This window comes from Pundamilia nyererei, unplaced genomic scaffold (genome assembly GCF_000239375.1).
Source record: "Pundamilia nyererei isolate P.nyererei 1_Seehausen unplaced genomic scaffold, PunNye1.0 scaffold00095, whole genome shotgun sequence".
NCBI classification, from domain to species: Eukaryota; Metazoa; Chordata; class Actinopteri; order Cichliformes; family Cichlidae; genus Pundamilia; species Pundamilia nyererei.
This window is the reverse complement of record NW_005187496.1, coordinates 1,292,844-1,308,553: the sequence shown is the minus strand read 5'-3', so window position 1 is coordinate 1,308,553 and position 15,710 is coordinate 1,292,844.

Sequence of the window (15,710 nt, the reverse complement as noted above, 5' to 3'; positions counted from 1 at the left end):
ACAACATTAGGAAATTGCTGCGGTGCTTCAGTGCAAACAATAAGAATTAAAGTGCTATGTAGAAAGAAAGATATGTGCATGAGATATACATGAGATATATACATGAGAATAAGAATTATGAGTGCTACGTAGAAAGATATATACATGAGTGCAGGTGGTGATCAGTGCCAAACATGAAATGATGCAGTGACACAGCGTAGGGTCATGTGTTAGTGGTGGGGACAGTCATGTGGTTATTGTTCATGTGTCCAACAGCAGAGGGGAAGAAACTGTTCTTATGGCGAGAGGTTCTGGTGCGAATGGACCGGAGCCTCCTGCCTGAGGGGAGCAGGTCAAACAGACTGTGTCCAGGGTGAGAAGGGTCAGCTGAGATCCGGGCTGCACGCCGCAGTGTCCTGGAGGTGTACAGGTCCTGCAGAGATGGGAGTTTGCAGCCAATCACCTTCTCAGCAGAGCGCACAACACGCTGCAGTCTCTGTTTGTCCCTGATAGTGGCTCCAGCGTACCACACGGTGATGGAGGAGGTGAGGATGGACTCGATGATTGCAGTGTAGAACTGCATCATCGTCCGTGTTGGCAGGTTGAATTTCTTCAGCTGCCTCAGGAAGTACATCCTCTGCTGGGCTTTCTTGATGACGGAGGTGATGGTGGGCTCCCACTTCAGGTCCTGGGTGATGGTGGTACCCAGGAAGCGGAATGAGTCCACAGAGGTGATGGGGGTGTCAGTCAGGATGATGGGGGGGAGTGGGGCTGTGTGCTTCCTGAAGTCCACAATAATCTCCACTGTCTTCTGGGCATTCAGCACCAGGTTGTTGTGGCTGCACCAGGACACCAGACGTTCAACCTCCCTCCTGTAGGCAGATTCGTCCCCGTCCGAGATGAGCCCAATGACGGTGGTGTCATCTGCGAACTTGATTAGCTTGACAGACTGGTGGGTGGAGGTGCAGCAGTTGGTGTACAGGGAGAAGAGCAGAGGAGAAAGAACACAGCCCTGAGGGGAGCCGGTGCTGATGGTCCGGGAGTCCGAGACATTCTTTCCCAGCCTCACGTGCTGCTTCCTGTCCGTCAGGAAGTCAGTGATCCACCGGCAGATGGGATCAGGCACATTCATCTGGGAAAGCTTGCCTCGGAGATGGTCTGGAAGGATGGTGTTGAAGGCAGAGCTGAAGTCCACAAACAGGATCCTGGCGTAGGTTCCTGGGGAGTCCAGATGCTGCAGAATGAAGTGTAGGGCCATGTTGATGGCGTCGTCTACAGACCTGTTGGCTGTTAACAAGCACTATCCCCACGCCCCGCCCCTGCCCACCCACCTCACCAATCTGACCAATCTGAGCCATGATCTGAATAACGCCCATCACTCAGGCCACTCACACACGGACTCTATTCAGATCAAGTCTTTGCACTACTGCCAAGAACTTTGCAGCTGGTTCTCCAATGTGCGTCTGTCTCTTATTTTTGTATATACTCTAATTTTTACTACTATTTATATTATATTCCAGCACAGTTGGTATGGAGCACCCACAATAACGTTGTACATTTACAACATGATGATGTAGAAGTCTCAAAAATAAAAATACCCCTCACTTACCTAATATACATGACTTTGGCTTTAAACAGTTCAAATGCAGTGTTGTGTGTCTGCGTTGTTTAGTGTCTTTCCATAATGTTCAAGTAGGCAAAAAGGTTTTTTAAGGATATACACAAAAGGTGTGAAACCTTGAATTCAGGAGATGTGTGTTGATAATTAAAACCATAAAATTAGAAGTATTCAATTAATGTTGTTATTTTCAAGTCCCACAGAAAGACCAACAGTGATAGTGAACTGACCCTATTAACAAGTGTTGTTTGTGTATCCAAAGCCTGTTAGCTTATTCCTTTGTGACACAGAGCTCCATTGTTTTTCAAAAACTATTAAAACCACATCAGTGAGTCACACAGCTGCACAGGCTGACATGTTCTTTCATTATCATGAACACACACGCTTTAGCTTACTTTGACTCAAACCCACACACACAGGCCTTCTGCTTCAGATTTCCACTAGAGCACCAAATACAATTGGAATTAGTCCCAGTAAATACACTACTACTCACTGTTGGAGTAAACAACAATTACTGAGCCTTTAAAAAATAAACGCAGTTTATTTGCAAAAGATTTAAAGAACTTGGAGAAATATTGGGATAAAACTAGCATCTTCTTTGTTTAGAATTTAGGAAAAATATGGGATAATACCACTCTTCATCAGGTCAAACAGTAGTGCCACTTTAAGGCCCAAATGAGAAGAGAGAGCATCTCTGAACCTCAAAGCAAATGGTCTACAACAGCAGAAGGCCACACCGGGTCCCATGCCTGTCAGCTAAAAACACAAAATTAGACAATAGGAGATTGGAAAAGTGTTGCCTCATCTAATAAATTAAAATTTCTGCTGCAAAATTCAGATGGTAGGGTCAGAATTTGGCACAAAAACACAAAAGCATGCATCCATCCTGCTTTTTATTAAAAGTTCAGGCTGTTGTTGGTGGTGTAGTGGTGTGGCAATATTTTCTTGGCACTCACTGGGCCCCTTTATTTTTCTTATTACTAAGTTAATATACTGTGTTGTGTTGTTTGTGTTGCGTTGTGATGTGTCGTGTTGTATTATATAGAGTGCCGACGTAGGACAGTTTTCCAATTTCATTGTACCATTCTACTATATATGACTGCAATGACAATAAAGAGTTATCTTATCTATCTTTATACCAACCGGGCATCGTTTCAGTGCCACAGCTAGCCTGACTATTGTTGCTGACCATGTCCGTTCTTTTATGACCACCGTGCATCCACCGTCTGATGGCTGCCTCTAGCAGGATAACACACAGTGTCACTGGTGATCGCTGTGCTCAAATGACCTCCGCACTCACCAGATCCCTATTCGGTAGAGCATTCTTTGGGATGCAGTGGAGAGAGAGATTCCCAACAAATCTGCAGCAGAATCTCTAAGGAAAGTTTGACAGGTCTTGTTGTCTCGGAGACATGACGAACTAAGGTGATTTTGAAGCAAACCCCATATTAAACAGTACCAAAGTAGCTCGTGAGCCTATATGTATTTAGCAGACTTTCCTAATCCATAAAACACATGCTTTTCATATTCAGAGGGGCCAGCAGCGATGAGCAAACTTCACAGTATGCAGAAGGTAGTAAATGGCCATTATTACACTGAAATATCTCTAACTCTCCATGTGTAGCATGTGTGTGACACAGAGAGAGGGAGAATGAAGGTGAGAGAATGAGTAAGAGCTGGGAGCAGAGTGGAGGAGGCTCAGGCTTGTGGAGGCAGCTAGGCTGATTTGCAGCTTCATTCCAGCGCGTGGGCCCTTTCAGGCTCTGTTGCCTGTAACAGGTTGACGTGATAAACTCTGTAGCTGAGCCAGTCAGATGTGGCACATTGAAGGCACCCTCCTCCTCTCGCCTTTCCCCCTGGCCTGGTGTCTCATTGTGGCGCTGTGGGGCTCCAGTGTGCTGGCGTTACACTTTCACACAGCAGTAATTGATTTCTTTAATTTGCTTCAAGAGAAACTGTTGTCAGCCAACCAAGCAGGCATTTTTCAGGCCACTTTAATTAAATGCCAGGTCTTTAGGTGTGATATGAAATTCGTTTGGCTCCTCTGATCTTCTACTCCTCAGACAATTCATTAACATTTTCGTTTCTGCCTTTATGTTTTACACAAAGCTTCAAAAAAGTAGCTCATCAGTGACATTTGGTTTCTCGCGCTGTACATTCAATCACTTATTTAAGTGCATTTAAACTAGAGATTAAGTGCAGTGTAGCTGTTTCACGTGCAATAATACTGAGTTTGTAGAGCCTCAGTCAGCCAAGAAATTCGAGAGAATAATAAAGCAGGCCTGCGTGTATAGAATTAACTGCATTCGATGCCAAATCAAGATTCGAGTGTGTGTTTGTCAACGCCTTCCTTCACTCTGGCACCTTGCAGCTACACTTATTCCATGTTTGCGGCTTCATCCTGACGACCTTTGTCTCTTTCACAAATGTCTAAAGTGTCATTAGGGCTTCGATAGTATCAAATCTGCGTTACAGCTCACATGTAATACCTGGTGAAGCAACACTGGGCAGGTGTTATGTTCAGTCTAAAGCAGGAGAACCATTTATTTCAGCTATAATAGCAGGGCAGCAGGCACACCTCCCTAATAATATCCTGATGCCTCCCCACTCGCTCTGACTCAGAGATCTTCTGAAAGGCCCCTCTCCACTCATCCTCTCAGAGTGGCCTTCCTCTCATGGAGATGAACAGCAGCTGCCTCTTCCTACCTCCCACCATACGTCAACACATCAGCACCACTCTGCCTGGCTGCCTTCAAACGCCCAAAAATACGAGGCCCACTAAACCCGAAAGCACAGCCTTGCCGCAGTTCACGTAACAATAGCTGATGTGTGTTGACAAAAATATTTCTGCTATCAAATTGTGTGTGATAGTTTGGGAATTGAGTGGAAAATCCATACGGAATGTATGATACCTGGTTTTCACACTTTTAAATCGTAAGTATGAAAGTTCCGTCTATATCAAGATGACTCTTATTTATGTTATATTTAGTATTGTGAAGTCATTGGGTACTCAGAGGGCCGACATCTGTTTTGTTTTGGGGGACAGACGAGCTGAATAATAAATAATTGAATTGTTATCTTACTTCTTATTGTTGAATTTTAAAAAAAGGCACAAAAACATCATATGTGCTGTAGTCACCATGTGGTACGGGGTAGCTGCAGACACGAACATTGGAAAGATTCCCAGATTTGAACTCACAAGATCAATAACTTATAAGCAAAATGTTGTTAGAATACCAACAATGGCTCCCTCCAACCACGGCAAAGTAGACACAGAGCTAAAATCTAATTTTCATCAACTCAACCATCTACACAGTGCAGCAGTGAAAAGAGATACTGCTGCTACAATAAAAAAGAAAACAATCTGTAAAGACTTTTGTGTGCAGTTTATTGTCACTGGAATTACTTCACGCGTCAGTGGTCTGCTCTTGGTCCTTCTACAACACTTAATTTGGGGGGAAAAAGCTTTTGGCAAGAAGACAAGCATACAGTGTTTCTACACTCATCCTGCTGGAGAAGTTTTCCTGAGATATTATTAATCCGAGGATAACATATTCTTTTTAACGTAAGGTTTTTCTGTTGGATAAGTGAAATGTGAAGTACTGTAATGCATCAAACACGTGCTTGTGCATCTTTATTTATTAATCATATAGCCACACTCTGAGCTGTCAGGCTCTTGAAGCACTGAGACTCATTTTCTCTGACAGTTAGCATTTTTTTCTGACTGCCTCTTTCAGCTCATCATCTGTGACTGCTCATCATCTGTACCTGTGACAGCTTTAATTCTTGACTGTTTGGCACATTTTCGCCCTGGTTCATTTCTGCAGTGAAGACATTATTTCATCCGTGGCAGAATAACACGTTGCACAAACCTTCTGCAGGTTAAACTGAGATAACCAAGCAACTTTAGGACCGACTTAGAGTATTCACATGCTAATCAGTGTGGTATCAGTTCCCAGAGTTGTTGGCTTGCCATGTATAACTGCTTTATCTGACATGCTATCCGGTCGTTAAGTCTGACGTCACTAGCCGTGTCTGGGCCTAAACTCCGCTGCAGGTCCATATATCAAACGATCACTATGGCATTACTGAGAGTTGAAAAACTGTCTAAAGTCTTTCATCTTTAATAAAATGATTAGCGTTCTGCTCTACCAGGTGTAACAATTGAGTTTAACGTCCAGGCATCCATGAAAACGGAATTTATGACATTTAACAGAGTTAGAAGTTAGCAGGGAGTTAGCTCGCTAGCTTCTATCTAAATACAATATAGCATGTCCTGACTGCGGGGTTTTGGAAACAAATTAAAACGTACAGCTCTGTTATCACTTCCAGCATAAATGAAGACAGAAAACTAAACAGCAGTGACGTTTGTAGGGTTACTGAAGTTTGGCTAGCTGGTATATAATGATGTGCTACGTGATCGCTAGCGACACAGCTATGTTAGCTTAATATAAACAAGCTAACTTTTTTCCACTCGATAAAAGTTAACGTGAGTGTTCTCGGTGGTCACGAACAAATGTAATCGCATGGCAGGATGCTGTAAAAGGACCAAACTTCAGCCAGGAGAACAACTGAGATAATCCATCCACAATACGAGGTTAGTCATTCATATACTGTTGCATGGGCTGGGCTGTAGCTACATCCTAAGGTTTTAAAACTGAGCTTAAATAAATGATTAGCGGTAATAAAAGCCGAGGGAGGTCAACAGTGATCACTGACTGTTTTAGGAGCTTTTTGAGATTAAATAGAAGAAAATACAAAACATTAAACATGTTAACAACACAAAAGCCATATTAAACGCAGACTACTTTAGGCCCGGAAGTAGGATTCACTCACGTCATCACATAACGACCGGATTAGGACTGCTGCTAATAAGTAGCTTTTCTAATATTTCATATGGGGTTAGGGTTGGCTAAACGTATGGCTACAAGTCTAAACCCTAGCTAATATCAATAAGGAGGACATGAATTTGCCATGTTTTTGTGTTTATTGTCACGAAGTTGACAATGTGTGAACCAAAATTTTCTCTGAATGTCTGATTCCAGGGGGTGAATTTTCCAAGATGGAACTTTATTTCATTTTCCTTCATGAAACAAATGCCACTAAAACACTTATTCTAAACAGACTTGAAAATAATGCCTACGCCCTTTAGATGACTGTACTGGATATTGTGAGCAAATATTTATCTAGCTCTTCCTTACCACTGATGTACCCTTGCTGGCTACAGTCTTTATCCTCTTGGCTCTCACGTATTCTCCCAGTTGCCTTTATCACAGGTGACCAGTACTGATTTAGGCTAGCGCAGTGCTGCAGTGGTTATCACTGTTTTCTCTGTCCATGTCCACCAGGGCTGAGTCCTCTCCGGGTTCTCCCTGGTTGGTTAACTGGTGATTCTAAATGTGAGTGTGGATGGCTGTCTATGTGTAAGCTGTGCGTTAGACTGACTGGTCTTTCACCTAGCCAGCTGGGATGACTTCTCCTTCACCCTGAATTGGATACGAGGTTAAGACATTGAATTGATGAATCTAAAATGATATAAAAGATACATGCAACCTCCTAGTCTCAAAGGGGAAGTCTGTGTGGACTTGCACTCTTTTTAATGGCCATTAGGGAACGACGACTCCTGTGTGTTCCCATTAGAGTCAAACAGATACAATCTACCGTACACTCATGTTTCCAAACTATCATGTACTAAAATTTGAACAAATGTAATGTTGAGCTTTAAATTTTTAATTTCATTAGTCACATCAGTCTATATCAGGGGTCTCAAACTCCAGTCCTCGAGGGCCAGTGTCCTGAAACTTTTCCATGCGTCGCTGCTGCAACACACCTGAATACAATTAATAGGTCATTAGCAAGACTATAGAACTTGACTGCATGCTGAGGTGGCAATTCAGCCATTTGATTCATGTTACAGCAGCTCATGAGTGAATGAAAATGGTGCAATAAAAGTACTTCCCATGTTGTTGCAGTATATTAATGACTAACCTCGTATTGTGGATGGATTATCTCAGTTGTTCTCCTGACTGAAGTTTGGTCCGTTTACAGCATCCTGCCATGCGACTGCATTTGCCCCTAACTATCAGGAACCCTCACGTAAAATTTTATCGAGTGGAAAAGTTAGCGTTCATCCTCCAGCTTCACTGTTTATGTTATGCTAGCATAGCTCTGTCGCTAGCGATCATGTAGCACATCACTGCTGTTTAGTTTTCTGTCTTCATTTATGTTGGAAGTGATAGCAGAGCTGTACGTTTGAATTTTTCAGAAATCTCTGTCAGAGCTTGCTATATCATGTTTAGGTGGAAACAAGCTTCCTGCTAACTTCTAATTCTGTTAAATTTAATAAATTCTGTTTTTGTAGATGCCTGGATGTTAAACTTAATTGTTACACCTGGTAAACAAGCGACTTAAAGATGAATGAATTTAGACAGTTTTTAACTCTCAGTGATGCCACAGTGATCGTTTGACTTTGGGACGTGAAGCGGACAGAATTTTGGACCCAGATTACTCAGTCCCCGAGGCTCCTGACTACGCTAGCCGTAGTTCTCTGACAATCCATCAAGCCACGTGGCTTCGTAGCTTACCAAACTCGTACTAAAACATTGTTGACAGATTTTTGAGCGCCGTGTACCACAGAAAATAGGTTCAAGGTTGGTAAGCACAACCAGAATTCATATATAAGGTGCACCGGATTATAAGGTGCACTGTCGACTTTTGAGAAAATTAAAGGACTTTAAGCGCAGTGCAGAAATAGTGCAGAAAACACGGTTTTCCAAACACTTACATTTAGTTAAATTTACTTGAGTAGGGTTAGGGGGTTAGCACTTCAGTATGCAGTCTAGTTCTATACTCTGGCTAATGACCTACTAATATTATTCAGGTCTGTAGCAACAGGGACACGTAGAAAAGTTTCAGGACACCAGCCCTCGAGGACTGGAGTTTGAGACCCCCAGTCTATACAGTCTTTAGTACTTTACTGAAAACTGTGTTAAGATCATAGACGCAGTGACACTGCATGGCCCTAGAGGTCTGTATTCTCTTATCTTTCATAGTTAAGAGAAGTTTGAACTTTTGTCCGTATGACTTCTTTAAATAAAATATGACGACTACAACACGAGGAACTCTTTGTTGTATTTGCTTTGGGTAAGGGAGCTTATTAACTTAAGGTTGTGGCATACAGTACCAGCAAAGAGTGCAGAACTAGCATTTAGTGTGGTGCAGGCGGCCAGTCCTGTCTTAAGAAGTGTAACTGTGGATGTTGCTGTATCGCTGTCTGTTGGAAGTATGACCTCGGGGCATCATTAGGCAGCAAATTCTAACTGTTGTGAGCTGCTGCTGGAATTACATTTTTTGTGGTTTACAAACATACTGAACTTAAGTTTGCAGAACAGTTGTTACTGTGTTTTCACAAACTTTGGACTTTACCCATTTTAATTACCTTAAGCATAATCTGCCATTTACACTTTGGCATTCTTTCAGTTCTTCCTGCGAGTATTTAATCTTGCAGAAGGAAAATGATCGTTCTTTAAAGTGTAACAAACATAAGCATTTAAGTAGATTAACTTGTGCATTGCACACAACTGCTACAGCGAGAAGAGCTAAAGATTCAAGTGTCAAAAAGCCTTGCACATTAAGATATTGGGCCTTCAAAAATGAAGAATCTGGGTGCGTGCAATGTCAGGACTTCATCCAAAATGCATTTAAAGAAAGGGTTTTCATCTGGAAATAGAGGGGCAGGCATTGTAAATGGGACATTAAAAGGAATCCCACATCAATTTCCCATACCAAATGCTGCAGAACAGGAGTCATTTTGACAAAGTAGCCATGTGATTATTTTTTATTTCCATTTGAAAGCAATTAGCTGAAAGGTCCTTCCCTTGAGTTTCTGTGGCAGAATGTGTGGAATGACTCAGGATAATTGCTGTGAAATGAACAGAGTGCCAAGTTGAGAGAAGCACGAAAACCGCAAGGGTTCCCTCTCCATGGAAACGCCCTCTGCCTTTGTCAGTGCACCAGGAAATTAGGCAGCAAGCGATAACGGGGCTTGAATGAGTAACAAATGCAGGGGGGCGAGTGATATTTACTCCATTTCAAGCCATTACAGAAATTGAGTGTTTCCCCACGTCTCATGCTGTGCCTACTGAGTGCTGGATACAGGAGGAGGAGGGTCATTAAACATGGCAGCCGCCAGCGACGTGCTGGAGAAAGCCGCTTGAACAACACAGCGTTTGCACCACCAATGGGCAGGACAGATATAATGAAGCCCAGCACTGTCAGTGTATGGCACCAACTGATGATACTGATGCCTGAAAGGAGGACAAGGTGTTAGACGAAAGATGAGGCTGAGACTGTGTTTGCGGCTCATCTCGTGTCTTTGCCACAAGCTGCCTCCTCAGCTCCTGCCCTAATTGCTGCCTTGCTTGGAGGCAGCTCTCCCTCGGTATGCCTTTCATGCTTCCCTTAATTACGTCAGTCGGAAAGGAATGTGATTGTTATTGTCATTACTCTCGTTAGTAATTAAGCAGCTATTGACTCCTTCCCTACATTCGGTCTGTTTGATTAGGCCTCAGGTCTGGAGGTATGGATTAAGCTCTCCCGATGTTGCAGCTGCAGAACGCCGCAGCCTTTTGTTGGCTGGCAGACAGGCGCCCGTACGGATGCAGACTGATGAAGTGGAAAACATCTTTACTTTTTGTGTCACTTAAGCAGACAACCTTCAGCCTGTGCTTACAACGGAGGTGTTGCAACACCTTTTCCCTTCATGATGTGTCCTTGTTGGTAACACCTGAATTTCACCTGTGTTGGAGGACGAGGAAATCACCAATGCGGATGTGTCAAGAACGTGTTCCGCAAATACAGCGGCGGCTTGGCAGGAGAGGAGGCTTAATTTTACATACTGTTCCTCCAAAGTTCAGGGTGGCTTCCAAGTTTCCAAGTTTGGTTGAAATCAGTCGAGATAAACAGATATTTGCACATTCATTTGCAGAACCTGCAGGCGAGGGACACGATGGTTTCAGAAGCTTTCTGGGTCCTGTTGATCAGTCACATGTGAGCAGGCTTTGTTGTGGACAACAGCTGTCATGTGACAATACTTGTGATGGCAGTTGTCAACAAGGATTATGTTAGAATAACCGAAGAAAACGAAGCTGGAATAAACAGATGAACAGTTGACGTTAGCGTGAGCAGTGACAGTCTGCGTGGCTTACAGAAAGTTGTGTAGCAACATCAGGAAATAGGGGGTGAAAAAATATTTTCTTGAGATAAGTTTTAAAGCTGTGTTGGCTGTTTTTAGGAGTTTTTTTATTATTTATTTATTTAGAAAAACCTCGTATTAAGCATGAATTCTTCCTTAAAGTATTTTATGGAAATACAAGTGCTGAGAATAATATATATTAAATACATTTTATGCACATTTGTTCATTTTGGATCCGACCCACTGTTGAAATGGTGCACAAAGCTTTCTACAGGAGACTGCACAGGTGCATTAATCTGTACACTGGTGACCAACAGTGATGCTGGAGTAGGCCTAGGCTGCTGGGGGCTTCCCATAATGCACTTACTGTCTTTATACATCACTCTGCATCGTTAGTTATTATAATCTCTGTCTGTTAATATCTCTCTGTCCTTCTCAGGTTTCTTCCTGGTGAAAGGGAGTTTTCCCTTCCTGCTGTCGTCTTTTTGTTGGGGTTTTCTGAATTATTGTAGGGTTTTTATATTACAGTGTAAAGGACCTTGAGGCGACTGCTGTTGTGATTTGGTGCTATATAAATATATTGAATTAAATATTTATTAAAACATGCAGGCACTCCAAATGGATTCCCATTAACCTGGCTAACCAGTCGCTACTTCATAACTCTTTGCACACTTGTATATTGATTTGGAGTAAAGTGAACAGAAATGAGCTAATTTGATGCAAAGAAGAAGCTCACAGTGGGACAGCAGTCGAGGGGAAAGGGATGTGAATCAAAGAGCTAATTGACCAACATCACAATGCAGTGAAAAAATAAATCATCTTCTTTCAGCTGCTCACTCTAGGGGTTGCCACAGCCACATCTGCCTCCATCTCTTCCCAGCATTCACTTCTTTTACACCAACCCTCCGGATGTCCTCCTTCGTTACATCCCTGAACCTTCTCTGTGCTCTTCCTCTTTTCCTCCTGCCTGGCAGCTCCCGCTTCAGCATCCTCTGTCCAATATATCCACACGTCCTCCTCTGCACATCCCTGAACCATCTTAGCTTTGCCTCTTTAACTTCACCTCCAAACCGCTCAACCCCTCAGAGGTACTCATTCATGATCCTGTCCATCCTGGTCACTCCCAATGAGTGAAATCTCAACATCTCCAGCTCCATCACCTCCAGGTCCAACTACCATTGCTACCCTTCTGTCACATCATCCCAGATACTGGTCTACGACCTCTTCTCTTTACATATAATTCCTGCTTTTTACCATTTTAAAAAGTCTTTTTGTTTTCCAGTTTAATCACGTACCACAGTAATTGTACTGCAGTGAGTCTTAAGTAAACGCCAGTACATCAGCTCTGCTCACATACCGATTATAACACTTGCTGGAGAAAGTGTGTTACAGGTAAAATGTGAAATCTAGGAAAACTTGCTTCTCTTTTTGACCATGGCTGCTCATTAATTTGTGTAGTGTCATGCTGCTGCCAGTGTTGGCATTCTTTCTATTTCAGGGTCTGTTTAGGTCCGCTGCATTTTGGATTGGGCCTAATTATCTTTAGATATATTTCATACACCGCTATTTAGTCTGTACCAGTAGTGCAGTCCTGGATTTGTTAATCAGTTTGCAAAAGGCACAGAGCCATATATGCATGAATAAAAGGAAAAAATCTTAAGATGAGTGTTTTATAATGATTCTTAGAGACGGCTGCAGATAAATTTAATTGGTTTATGGAAAAGCAGAAATCACTGCTGTGACAACGTATCACTAAAAGTGACACCAAAACCAAAGAAACTTTGATCCTGTGGGTTTCCATGTTTAAAACTCCAGGGATTCCCTCCCTTTAGGAAAGTGCAAAACAAAGACGAGAATAATAGTCTGCGTATAGAAGAGGGAGTTCAGTAATCATGCAGGAGTGACAAGGACCCAAAAGCAATTCCTGACTGAGCACTAATCCCCACTTTTTTGTGGAACGCACAGAGTGAGATAAGCCTGGAGGTTAATGCAGAGGCGTCTCTCCTCTGTCCTCGGCAGTGACAGCCCCTGACAGGCGGACCCCAGCAGCACGCCTTGTTTATGTTAATGTAGATGGCCTGGGCCAGCTCCCACACTGAGCAGCACAGATAGAGTTGTCAAAGGCTCATCAGAGTGGCACTCGCAACCTCTCGCCGGGCTACCCGGGATCTCTGCGTTCGCATTTAGGAGGGGAGTACCTACAGTGAGGGAGATGGGCGAGAGGAGCCACCATGCTGTGGTGGCTCCTCTCGCCCACTCATCCACCTCATCATATTTCTTCACACTTTGATGGAATCACATGTAACATCTTGGAGAGACGGCGCGATGCAGAGGGGTCAGCTTTTAACGTATGCATCTCTGACAATGTGCATTTTTATACCAACTACTTCTTTATTCCGTTTTATTTTGATAGGGTCAGACTCTGACAGTTTGAATCACAACTAGCTACGCACCACTAGTTTTTGCATTTATTTTCTTTTTGCGTTATTCATAAAAAGTCGTGCCTCAAACAGGAAAATGAAGGAAATATCACTTATAATGAATAAGGTGTGGAATAAAAGTACAGAATTAGGGGAAAAAACAGCCTCAACAACAATAAAAAAAACTCTTTCTTTTTTCTTTCTTTTTTTTTTTGCATTGATAAAATATTTATCAAGTGTAGCAAGCGGGCGAGAGACTGGTAGAATATCTTTATTATCATGACTGTTTCCTTCTAAAGAATATGAAAACATGTTGAGCAATCCACCTTCCAATCTTTTTTCCATGGAGACTTTTAAAATTCATATCCAAACCATCCACTATCTAAAGAACACGTGGCGCCTCTCGGTGAAGCTTATCAGCAAACATACTCCACTTTCCAGTTGGTGTTGTCCCGCTGTTTATCTGTTTAGCACTCTGAGGTATCATTCCCATCGTACGCCTTGTCTCTCACTGATGAATGGTTGCGCCCGGTGACCTGCCTCCCCCCTCGCCGGTGACGGCGCGATGTAGGGTCGACCCACGGAGGTGGGAAGCAAGGTGGGGACACTGAGACCGATGAAGGGTCAGACGTGTGCGCCGAGATGCGTCTCCTCTGGGTCTCCTTCACCTCGTGCTCTCGTCCCACACCAGCCTTTCATTCTAATCTGATGATAATGATATTTGCTCAGGACGACCTCTGCTTGCACAGTGTAATTACCCCCCCAGCTTTCTATGATCTCACCTATTGGAAATCGATGGGCCATAAGAGGGCCCCATCAGGGCTTATTATTATCACTGCTCGCTTTTCGTTACAGCGCGATCAGATTTAATATGTTGTCGGGTTTTTTACTGCATGTTTTTCCCCCTTTTTAAGTGTGGTGAAGTAGCTAGTTTCATCCAACTAAATCTCATGCAGAAATGCATATTTTACACTATAAATTAATTTCTCAAAGGTCCAGCGTCCTACTTTGAAATTATATAAAGTAAAAATAAAGGTATCTGCATTTTTAAGGATGTTTTTATTCCTTTTTCACTTCACTCGTCACGCATACCAAAACAGCTTTGGCGGATATTGTTGAGTGTTATTTTTGTCCCCTTAATAGCACCTTTGGCTTCGTCGTACTCAGCACTTCCACACTCATCCGTGCATTTGTGAGTGGACGCCTATTTAAATCAGTTAGGTGAATCTGCTCTCAATGACTCCCTCCATTAGCTACTCATCCAGGGTTAAGTACCCTCTGGAACATGTGGCAGTGGCCATCAGGTGACCCTGCCTCTGCACTGCTTTGATTGAGACACTTCAGTTGAGGCCTTTCCGCCGTGACCTTCTGAAAGCCCGCTGCAAATAGACCTTTCTTGTATTGCCAAGGGTATGCGTGCGGTCCGCTGATCTGAACATTATTGCTACTACTTCAGCCTTATGAAACCCAAACTTGTTATTTCAAGAGCAGAAGCAGTGTCTTTGTAGTGACCTTCGAGCTTGTTATTGTCAGTCTTGTCAAAGAGATAAGAGGATCACAGGTGAGATTTCATCAATGAAGTTAAGCGAGAGCAAAGTTAAGGCACGCTTTTTGGACTGAGGGCCGAGCTCTGTTATAGAATTAAACAATGACAATTTGCTTTGTTTCTGATCAATTCTAGGTGAGAGGTCTGTGAAGGTGTTTGTTGTTTATTTGCTGTTAAGATCGGGTCACAGTTTGAGTTGCTTCTCTTAAGTCTCACTCTGAGCTTCCTTGAGCAGCAATTTCCTTTTATTGACCCCTGCAGTGCCTACAGAGGTCAGTGCCTGACTCTGTAAACATCTAGGAGCTGTCATGGTTTTATGAGCTAAAGGCACCTAATAACATAGCAATCAGCATTTAAGACAGCACATTTAAACACCGCTGCACTTTGAAGCAGAACGAAAATGCACGGCAGAGCCTCTGAATCACGCTATTTTAAGTTGTAAGGTCAGAAGAGGGATTCTGACGAAACAAAGATGTGTATATTTTTTATAAAGAGGCATTACAGCGAAACTATGAGGGTCGGCGGATGAAGCCGAAAGGCTTCCAGGTGGTCGTTAACGACATGAATTGGTTGTGAAAATATATTTTTAGCACAGGACAGAAAAGGTGACAAAGGAGGATGGGTGGAAGTGATCGATATGTTTGTGCAAAGGGCAGAGGACTGCCGAGACACAACAGTGGAAGTCATGAGTGAAGCGGTCTCTCAAGGGGACGGCAGGCTCAGCCAATGTGGAGGCACAACAAATGAGGAAACGGTAACAGAGACATGGCTGATGAGCAGGGTGTGCGCTGGGAGTGTGGGGGTGTCACAAAGTGACAGAAAATATTTGTTATGAACAAACTGAACTTCAGAGCAGGTTTACAGTACAAACACTGAAAACGGACGCAATGCAAAGACGTGCAGTGCTGTGCAAAAGACTGGAGACGCTCCTCATATTTTAAGGGAAAAATGCGA